Below are 12,483 nucleotides of genomic sequence, written 5' to 3' on the forward strand. Positions count from 1 at the left end.
AGTTAAAATGATTGAGATTTGATTCTTTATGAGAGCGAGTGTCATTGTAGCGTGGACTTGTATAATCATATGCATAGTTATAGTGACTTGAAAAATTATCAATGTGGTAATCACGCTGAGAATGAGGATAGGATTGTGATTGGTACTCATAGTCACGACGAACAATGAGTTTGGGCGTCTCATAGCCAGTGCTAAACACTGTTTCCTCCTTACATGGACGCAACTCGGACTAGCCTATATGAAAACATATGAGATTAGCTTAAATTTTAGCCCGTGCTTGGTGTAGCCAGATGACATAGTTAGCGCACAGTCCCCCAACAGCCGGTTGGGAAACGCTGTTGTTCTAAGTTGTGAATCGCATACAGTGCGCGTTGCTCTTCAGTGGGGAGACAGCGGTGACGTCATATCATTCTCGTTGGGAGCACTTCTGTTCTGTGTCACGTCTACAAATATTGCGTGTTTTTAAGTAAAGTCGGTAAATTTTATTTAAAGTTACAAGTCTCTATGTGATCATATCGGTTTCATGAAAATGCACGTGTAGTTTAAAATCCATATTCATTATACCACGACGGAAAGTTTCAACCCTGGTAAATCGCGTTAGCACACCCAAAACAATCACATTCTTTATTTGTGATTTAATACTTGAATTGTTGGGTAATATTTAATAATTTGTGCATAAGTGCCGAGGAGATGTTCATCTCAGTGGAGGAACTGTGGTTAGCGATACACATGCAAATTATAGTTTACATTAAACTTTTGACTAGTACTATATAGTCTACAGTACTTCGAGATTAAACTGGTTTCGTATTATTGTAGGGTTTATAATTCTAAACTACGTTGTTGGAATCAGAATTTTGTAACTTACACGAGGTCGAGAAAAAGTTATCGTCATTATCAACAACTATATAAATTGATCTGTGAGTTGAACAGCCCATTTAATTACGTCTCCCATGATGCACCAGTGCTAAACTGGGATTGTGTAACCGCGAACCTCAGGTTGCATATTTGTTTCTTTAATATATTCACAAGGTCGTATACAAATGCAACGTCAACTTCCTCAGCCAAGGAATGTGAATCTTTGTGCCACGCTACACTTAGTACGCATATGTATTGAACGATGGCCGTACGTGGAGGATTCTGTTATAATACCTGGTCATTTGAACAACCATGGGCTCATAGAACAGTTCAAAGACTACCTCGTAAAGGGTTATATAAACGAGAAGTAACTATCACGAGAAAGTTTGCAAAATCTACTACAACGAGGAAAAACAGAGCATTTCCTTTCGTTGACCGGATGTCGCTCTCCTGTTCGTGTAATGACTGTTTAATCCAAACAGGCGTTCGAAATATCAGAATGATTCGCCGTGATTTTGACCTTAAATGCTATGATGAGCAGAATCTCATTTTAATACAACTAATGAATATACGGACGGTACGCCGATACAATTCACGCACTTATCATAATATTGATGTTACAATGAACAGAAAGCGTGTCTGCCGTCTGGGATTTTTGAAAATCTTCGGAATCAGCAAGCAACGTATTGCAACTCTTATGGGGAAAAGAAGACCACTTTCGACAATTCAATCCGACCGCCGCGGAAAACACGGACTGCACCACAGATCTGTTGACAGACAATGCGTTATGGACATCGACAATCATATGGCAAGTTATACATTCGAATCCCCCCATTATTGTAATATTGGAAACACTGAAACAAAATATACGCCAGCTTCAAATAGTATTAGTAGTTGCTATCGCGATTATCTGAAGAAACAACGAAATAATAACACACGTTTTAAAAAACATTGATATCCATTTTAAACGGCCTCGGCGAGATACTTGTCAGCGATGTGATGTGATGGCCAAAAAAATTAAATACGCACGAACGACCGAGGACAAACGGCGTTTCCAGAAGGCCCTACAGGATCATTTGTCAATTGCCGAAACACATTATGGTAATATAAATTACGATTTTACAGTTTTGGCAATGAAACCACCCGACACACAAAACTGGGAAATTCCCGAAGTATTTTTGTAGCGGACTGAATTTGATCTCATCATGTGTTCAACCGCCGAGGGAGGGCACTATGTTACAGAAGACGAACCACTTGCTCTGCAATATAAATGCGTGGTGGTTAGTTGGAAACAGACATCTTGCTTGTCGGAACTAAAGATGGATAATTTTTGTTCAACGAATGACGTCGCTGTATTTCACTTAGATTTCTCAAAAAGCCTTCCATGTCCAAAGGTAAGACATATCAGTTTTAATGTTAAATTACATTCTCTCTATAATGCCGTACACTTTCATGTTGTTATCTAGATTACTTCACATAGAATTTAATTTAGATTACTTCATATAAAATAATTCTAGCATGAAGATGGGATATTGCTTATTTTTTTATTATCGGACAATTTGATAATTATAGATTATAGGACCATATGTTTATCAGGAGCTCGCGATTCCAGTCGATACTTATTGATATCATATCGATCCCTGCTTTCCTCAGCTGACCAAAATTGATGATTCGAATTACCGTTCATAGACGATATATCATATCTAGTCCCTTATCTGATCTATTTGTTTATTTCAACTACTAGGTCTCCACTCAAGACTGGCACTTTCGCAGTAAATTACATCTGAGATGTATTGGAGTGGACGTTGCTAAGACAAGAACTTTTCATTGTTTTCTTTGGGATGAAATGAACGGAGGTAAAGGTCCAAATGAAATCATCTCTGCATTCCAAAGCCTTCTCGTGCAACAGAATATAACCTCACGGCATGCTATTTTGAGTTCGGATAACCATCCAGGTGAATATCTTTTTTATATATAGTATATTTGTGCTAGACAATAATTTCGGGCATTGAGTGACAATTTTGTCTTTCCTGACTTTCTTTTTTGCCATTTGCAGGTGAATGTTTAAACAATAAATTTATGTGGTATCTTCAGAGTTTAATTGACCGGGGAACTTTCCAGCGAATAGATTATAAAACGTTATTAGAGGGACATTCATACAGCTTTGCAGATCGTCACTTTGGGCTGATTGAAAAGAATTCACGGAAACACGATGTCATAGAGCTACCTACAGATTGGTTAAATGTGATAGAACAGTCGTCATTTGCGGGCCACTATAAAGCCAAACTGTTGACAATTGATGACATTTATGATTATTCTTCATACTTAAAAAATGAGTTTATATACAGGTACAAAGATGTCAACGGAATCAAATTTCCGTTTAACGGGGCTCACTATTTTAATTTTGGAATTGGTGAACGATTAATTGATGGTACTGTCAAAACATTTTCTCATCCGGAAACAGCCTGGGTGCGTAGGACTCTTGATCCGAAAGAAACTCCGATTGTTGTGTTGTTCAGGAAAATTAAGCAAATGACAAGAATAACAGATTGTCATTTACATACTCTTAGTAGAGAATTAAAACCATTGCCTGGAAAGGTGTTTCAAGACGTGAATGAATTGGCGATAACATATTTATCCCCACGCGCACAAGAATGGTATCAGGCTTTGCCAAAAGTCACGGAATCGTAAATATTTGCATAAATGTGTGTATTTGTGGTTATTTTTAATAACATTGTACGTGAATTGTTCTGATCTTATCTTTGCAAATAGTAATTTTAATATTTAGTAGACCCGGTAACGCAGTCTACTGATCAATGACAAATTGGTTGTATTTTTACCAAAAACTAAATGATAATTGTAGAGGTTGGTAATTTGCGAGAAGTGCTCACTATTTTAAATAAATACATGTATGTAGACGAACAAGTTTTCTTATTTTTTATATATGTTTCTTCACGGGTATACTTTGTAAACACACTTACGTTCACCCCAGTCAAGAAGGATCCATATGTAATTTCAACGAATCACGATAATTTGTAATAATGATTAGCATACCCATTTGAAGTATTCCCTGTTGCATTTGTCAAACTATTTCTGTAATTGTAACTCCCTAACATTGCTTGATTATTTCATTGACAACATTATTTATATACAAAGTCAAAATATATATTTTATCCCCTAATGGGACATGACATGTCACATATGTTTTAAGTCAATCTAACGCCTACCCGTCCTTGACAAAGACGACAAGCGTTTTTCGAATTCTTGACATAGCAACATCTGTTTCCTGTCTTTGAGACAATTCTGAATTGAAAACCGAAATTCATGACCATCCCTTAATTTGCTCTGTCGTGGATTTTAGTTGAATACCATTAAAACAAGCTATCAATCGTCACTTTCAGATTAGTAGAGCAGATGTTACATATTTTAACAAAAACGTGCCAAAGAGAATTGTGGGTAAATCTAAATGAAGCAATTCCCTAAAATCACATTGTGAGTGTCATGTGTGGTACTCTCATGTGACCAGCAGCACGAAATCATTTAGTGAGGACACAACTTGTCAGCTGCCCGTGTTGTTTGGCCACAACTATTTTTTATTGACGCTGGTAGTATTCTGTAACTTTCCCTGGAACCTGGAACTTACTATTACAGGGCACAATCTCCCCACTGTGTGAGAGGGCGGACATTACTAAATTATACTGTATAGCCATCGGTATTCTGGTATCGGAGTGATCATTATAAATTCCAATATGCATCGGATAAAATGCAAACCGTGATTAAATAATTTAGATCTAAATGTGTTGTTTTATCTTCATACTACGATCTCGCTCCGGCTTGGGTAGCCGATTGTCGCTGGATCAATACGCATGCGCGTATGCTTTTCTTAGCACGATAATGAGCCTCGATTTCGCATGCATATACGCCCTTCGTCAACTTTCGACAAATCATGAAAATGAACAAATTAAATACATACAAGTCTCTTATTCACGATAATTTGATCAAATAAATGTTTACACAAAAAAACCTTAAATAGTATGATTGACTAGTTGCGAGAAGACATTAACAAACAAACAAACGTCACAACAAGCTCAGACTGACCAAGACGCAGTTGGGTTACTTTTGTTTTGTACACTACGTCAGCAATGGTATCGGCTAACAAGACAGTAGTTTTAAAAGCAATGCAGCTTTCAGGAAAACACTAGTAACAAACTTAGAGGCAAATTGATTGCCGCACTGCTGCACTGTCAACCAATTTAGTCGTGAAATTGCTTACTTTATGTGCGAAGTCAAATCCAGACGCGAACGGAAGAATGATCAAATGAGCTTAAACAATGCAATGGTAAGTTTACGAAATATAATGTTATAATATAAGAATCTATGTGTGAGTAGATCAAACAACGAAGATTTTTTCAGCCAGAGGACGAGTATCATTCACGTCTTGAATTGGCCAATGGGCGTTCCAGAATTACCATATTATATGCCATTAGTATATACATAACCGACCAATCTTGGACTTTATTTCAATATGTTGGTCAGGGTTCTGACCCTGTGTATTTTTCGGTGGGTACCGTTTAATTTCATTACCCTGGCTACGTGTTAAAATGGGTCTGAATTCACTCTGGATAAGTACGTACATAACCGACCAATCTTGGACTTTAATTTAATGTGTTGGTCAGGGTTCTGACCCTGTATATTTTTCGGTGGGTACCGTTTAATTTCACTACCCTGGCTACGTGTTAAAATGGGTCTGAATTCACTCTGGATAAGTACATACATGACCGACCAATCTTGGACTTTATTTCAATATGTTGGACAGGGTTCTGACCCTGTGTATATTTCGGTGGGTACCGTTTAATTTCACTACCCTGGCTACGTGTTAAAATGGGTCTGAATTCACTCTGGATAAGTATGTACATAACCGACCAATCTTGGACTTTAATTCAATGTGTTGGTCAGGGTTCTGACCCTGTGTATATTTCGGTGGGTACCGTTTAATTTTACTATCCTGGCTACGTGTTAAAATGGGTCTGAATTCACTCTGGATAAGTACGTACATAACCGACCAGTCTTGGACTTTATTTCAATATGTTGGTCAGGGTTCTGACCCTGTGTATTTTTCGGTGCGTTCCGTTTAATTTCACTACCCTGGCTACGCGTTAAAATGGGTCTGAATTCACTCTGGATAAGTTCGTACATAACCGACCAATCTTGGACTTTCATTTTGCATGCAGGTAAGGTACACCTACAGACATAACTGTGGACATTCAGTTCTTTTTATTTAGATAATGGCAATTTTTTGGTCAGAGCGCCCTCTAGTATTGTGGAGAATCATGTTCATTTGAAATGCTCTGATTGGATGGAAGTTCAAGCCTAGCAAGGTGTGATAGAATTGGCCTGTTATGTTCAGATTCAAATAAGCATGAACCACTAATTTGACAGGGAAGTGATACTTATAATGCAGCAAGCTGTTCTAATTGCTGTTGTGGTAGAGTTTTTCTATTTTCCTGTCAAATGCATTTATTGGTCCACTGAAAAATCAAAATAATGTTCCCTGTAACTTAGACTCTTATTGATCAAGGCATTTTAAAAATCATGGGTGTTAACTCCCCTCAAATTATGACCCGTTGTCCCCTACAGAATAATGGTTGCATCTAATATTAAAATAAAGATGGCGGAGTATAGCGTTGATTCATCTCGTTCTACTCTGGATTACTTGGAGTCAATAAAGATCCTAGAAAGTTAGTATTTATATGCCTGTGTGTTTTTGTGTTTGTTTTTTCACTGTCTTTGACTTTCCCAGTATGTTTGTTACTGTTGACAACAATTCAGTCCTCTGCCAGGCTTCAGTCAATGTTTTTCTTCACTACCTACCCAACTCCTCGTCGGGCACTATGTAGCTGATGTAGTATATTTATCACAGACAGTAGGGCAATTGTCACATTTAGTGCTCCAAGAAAATATTCTCTGTCCATGTGTATTTATATAAATAGATGCAGTTTCTTTGGCTTGAATAACATTCACTGGCTTCGTACATACAGGTATACTGGTTTACCTGTTTCTAGTTGAAATTTAGCCAATCTTATTAACCAAGACAGTTGGACATTTGCCACATGTCACAACACTCATTTCCAAGTGCCATAGCTTGAAACAAGTAGTCAAATCTGATATTGGCTGGAGCGTTAGTTTATATGGACATGGTAAATGGCAATCTAGATGGTCAGAAAGTAATAAAAATAATCACAGCTTTACTCCACCCACCCCACTATGAAGTAAAAGGCTGTTTATAAGGCCATGTATGATGGTTTCATGTTTCTTATGGAAAACAATTTTAATTATAAACTTCTATGCTCCTGTACCCAACCGTGGGGGTCCATCACACTAAACAACAGGTGTCACTATTACTAAGAAAAATGTACTTTTTTTTCATTAAAATTACTGATATATATATATATATATATATATATATATATATATATATATATATATATATATATATATATATATATATATATATATATATATATATATATATATATATATATATATATATATATATATATATATATATATATATATATATATATATATATATATATTATATAATTACTGCAATACCAACCTAAGCCATTGCCATAATCTATTCAATCCACAAGTAATACTTGCTCACTTGCAAACAAAACAAAACAGTAAATTAAAACATTTTAGGTCGATTACGAAAGACTGAAACATGGACATTGCTATAGCACATTAGCGAGTATAAAATTACCAGTGAAATTCACATTGCAATTTTAAAGGTTAAAGCCACTTGTACATTTGAACTAATTGGCATGATCATTCCATTAGAAACTTATAAGCATTTTAGAATAAACATGACATGATGCAATTTGACAACTGTTTTTTCTGTACTGCTGAACAGTCGTGTGAAGGACATTCTAAACATCTTTATATTTAATAAATAAAATGGTATTCTGTTCACCAGGTTACCGAAGTATCTTACCGTTTAAGAAGCATGCTCGGCAAAATTGATATCACTCGTATATAATAGTACCAAATATGAACTAACTAAGCTGTAAATTATGTTTTGTATTGCTACTATATGATAAAATCTTTTTGTTATTATTAGATTACAATTTGATCAGTCTTTTATCAGTATAACATGTAAGCTATGTTAATAAAATTACATATTACGTATTATTACAATAAGTTATTAGATATATATATTTAATAATATGAGGTTATTACGAGGATACCTTAAAGTAAGCACGAACACAGTAAAGCGGCATTATCGACCGATGGCGTACTGTCTGATTGCATACTTTGAGGTATCCTGGTAAAAACCTTATTATTAGTCCACGTTCGGATTCAGTCCGAAAGCGGGGACTTGTGTTTGATATTTTTACGTCCGTGTATCCGTATGTCCATGCGTGCGTGCGTGCGTCCGGACCTGTATCTTAGACATGCCTGGATAAATCACAATCAAACTTCAGATATACGTCATAAATATTATACATATGCAGATCAATTTACGATCTTATTTAAGATGGCCCAATGGTGGCCATTTTTGTGTTAAAAAATCATCAAAATCAAGCATTGATACACATAATTTTATTTGTCATATCCAATTTAAAATGGCCACTAGCGGTCATTTTGTTTTAATGGTTTGACTCTTCAAAATGGCAAAATCGCAGCCACTTTTGGGCTAAAAAATCAAGCATTTCTGGCATTCCAGACTTGATCTTGGCGTTTATGGGTGGAGTTTGATCAAGAGATTACGGGTTCCTGATGCACGTAATTCTATGTTTTCAGATCGGATTGAAAATAGCTGACTGGCGATCATTCTGTTTAAATGAATGCGCTTCTAGAGCCATATCTATGATATGCTTTGATTTATTATGTTCAAATTTTATATATTCGATTTACATCATGTTATAGATATTCAAAATGGGCTACTGGTGGCCATTTTGTTTTAATAAATGCTGTTCCAGAGCAATATTTCTCAATTTAGACAAGTACTCGTTTGACGATCATATACAAGATATAAATCATTTTAATGTTAAAAAATCATTATAATCAAGCATTATCTTCTGGACCCATACTTCTGCCGAAATCCAAAAAGTTTAGAGCAGAAACAGCGAACTTCTTTATGTGGAGTCCGATCCAACCCTGGTGGCGGCCATATTTGTTTTTATTATTAGAAGATGCTTACGCGCGTAGTCATTCAATATTCGAATCGACACGCTGTAACTTATGGCGTTACGGTGACAGATGTATAATAATAGGAATTAACATGAACATTATTATAAAACTAATTGTTTATTTATTTATTTCACATACTGGCTCTTGCGATTTGACATCCTGTTTCACATACAGTGTTCTCTGAATCAATATTTTTTCACAAGACCTTGCAGAGTAAAAATTTAAATAATAATTGTTCATTCTATTTATGTCTTCTATTGAAACCAGGCAATTTTTACGATATCTTTTTGCAAACATATACTGGTTTACAACATATGTTGATTTGAGAAGATTAATTGGAGAGACTTTGATTCCAAACAATGGAAGTCTTAATTATCATATTAAACTGGCCATATTCAATATAAATACTGAAAACCTGAAGCACTAAGCCTGAAATATGCGTGGTTATTCCACCAGGAACATCATTTGTAACGAATTACGTTTCGCCCACTAGAAATCGCGAAAAATTGGCTAATTTATACTAGGAACGAACATCACACATGGTGGGTTGCCATGGTACGGTATTTTTTAACATTTAGATTCAAATATTTATTTTTATGGATACAAAATTAGGACAAGGTTTCATTATATCATATGTATATTGTATGGTCCAAATATTTTGCGTTGTCTGATTTCAGTCAAACTTGGGTATTTGAAATGGTGCGTTAAAATAAATGTTTCTTTCATAATTTGTGATGAATAATTATGGTGATTCTGAAAGAATTACATTTTTACCCGAGTGAACTAAAGTTTGGTTAGGCACTCGCTTAGTTGCCGTAAAGATGGGCGAAAGTTACACTTGAATCTATTTGATGTAGTTATTGTAACACAGAACAGACGACCAACAAATTATATACTTTCAAAAGCAAGATGGTGAAGTACAGCTGTAATAAGCCACATAAATGTACTCAGTACTAGTATGTATTTTGTAGCTTTGCAGATTACTACAACATCTCCATTAGCAATTTTCCCAATATTGTAACTAATGTGTCATCAATCAAATCATGTGACAGCACAAGACGTTTGCCACATCTATAAGCTTTCAGCTTGTGGGTTATTTATATAAACGTTTCGTTAATATTCAATTTATGTCTGTTCAGTGATTATTGAACTTCAAAATTCCATATTTTGTAGGTTGCTAGAGTAAAACACATATTTAAACTAGAAACTAGTCAGATCATCTAATTTCAGTAGTGCAAAAATGATACAACTGAATTTATCTGCTGTAGTTATTGTATTATGTAACTCGTATTTTTTCATTACAAAAGGTTATTCATGTGTAGCGACCACCTAGGAAAGTCTAGTATGGTAATATTCAACTAATACTCATCTTAGAATGTAGAAATTATAACTCCCACTTGCTTAAATTGATCTCCGACTCGCAGTTGTGCTGCTGCACTTATTATTTTATTAGTATTTTTCATACCACAACATATATATTGATTTCTACGAAGTGACGACGACTTTTCATTACAAAGGGTATTCACCTTTAGAGGCCACCTAGAGAAGTCTGGGTTGGTTCGACATATATCTATTGTGGAAATAATCCCTGGACTAACATAAATAGTTGTCAGATTCGCAATTGCTACACTATTACAAATCATTCGCTCTATGTACAGAGCTGTCTACAATATTGGTTTATGTGACAGGTGCGTGTATAGGTATATGAGTGACCCAAGTGTAATTATTTAACGAGCAAATAAGCGACCAATAAACTTGTTCATGTTCTCAGTCACGTCTTGTTTCTAGAGATGTGCGGTAGTCAGGTGAATTGTGTTCTTCGTTCTAACAATATTTTCTTTGCTGAAATCTACCCGTTTATTTGTATAAATTATAGTACTGTACATATAACGCTCGACAGGAATACAATGTTTCACCGTGAAACGCAATTCAATCAGTCATCGAAGAATTAGGTATTGAAGTCACTATAACTCGGATTTTGGTGTTGTTATGCACGACGGAGAGTCATGTAACAATGTCAAAATTTCTGTGTTCAGTATGGTTAGTAGGACATGTTAGCTACTTAATATCTCTCTTGATGCGTAGAGCCGAGAATAGTTACTGATGACGTTGTATAGTTTCAAAATTCTTAAGCCGCTCGCAAAGATTGACTTATAGTATTAGGAGCTGCTGCACTTGTTACTTTGGCGTCCATCTTAGTATGATAGAGTGTGTACAGTTTTCTGAACAGAGTGGAAATCAATGCCGAAAATATGTACTTTAAAAAGGTCTTATTACCATATTTTATGTTATTATTTCTTTTATTTCTTTATTCATTAATTACCGACAAGGACTCAGTATCTCTTACAAACAATTATACATTTGAGTTTAAATATTTTTCCCAACAACAATTACTCAGCATATTAATGAATAACGCGGATCGATCAAAATAGATATTGTTGAGTCAGTGGAACAATGAGTCAACTTCGTCGTGCTGAGAATCTAGTTAAAGATACCTGATAGAGAAAAAACCTTTGACACCATTTCCGGCTCAACCATATCTTCTGGACCAACAATACCACCGACACCCCCAACTCCCAGATACGGTAATTAACTGTTACAGAACTATGCCCTTCATAGTACCAGCAGTCGTCATACGGCAACACATTGAAAATGGATGAAACTTTGCGAGACTACATCGATCGTTGTATGAAAGACAGTGTGGAAGAAATAGAAGCTAAATACGATGTGCAGGTGGTATTCAAAGTCAACACGCACGTCAGTTTCCTTGATGAACAAAAGGCTTGGGATACACAGAACGTGATGAGAGCTATTGCGACGTTTAAGAAACTATACAGGGACATCAAAGCAAAAACACCAGAGAATATAAAAGATAGAGGGTTTGTTTTTTCAAAGCAGGACTGTGAGATGAAATATTGAAGTGTCATGGTGAACAAGGGTAAACCAGGCTATGCCACATTTCATGGAATTAACAAAAACGAAAAACGAAATTATTTGCAGCAAGGTGGGGAACACATATCAAAGCCTTTGATGAGCATAAGAAAACAGTTCCGAGGAAAGTTGCCAAGGTAGCAACAGAACACACACCACCCCCTCCACCTGAGCTGAAAGACCCAATAAATGAATTACGAGAGGAAACACCCAAGGGAAAGATAATGCATTCTGGTGATGATAATTTCAGGCGTTCCTATATTCTTGACAGCCGGGAAATCCAAATTTGAATATACGACGGGAATATCCTAGATGAGACAGTGAACGCTATAGTTTGTCTTGTAAATGAACAAATGAAACCAAGTTGTGATATAGCTGTGGCTGTCGTCAAAGAAGCTGGACCCGATGTATAAAAGGAAATTGACGCATATTCTAAGAAACACGGTCAATTGACGACATCACATGTTACTGCTACGTCAGCAGGAAAATTACCCACGACTC

Source organism: Saccoglossus kowalevskii, chromosome 7, assembly GCF_978046115.1.
Source record: "Saccoglossus kowalevskii chromosome 7, keSacKowa6.1, whole genome shotgun sequence".
Classification (NCBI taxonomy): domain Eukaryota; kingdom Metazoa; phylum Hemichordata; class Enteropneusta; family Harrimaniidae; genus Saccoglossus; species Saccoglossus kowalevskii.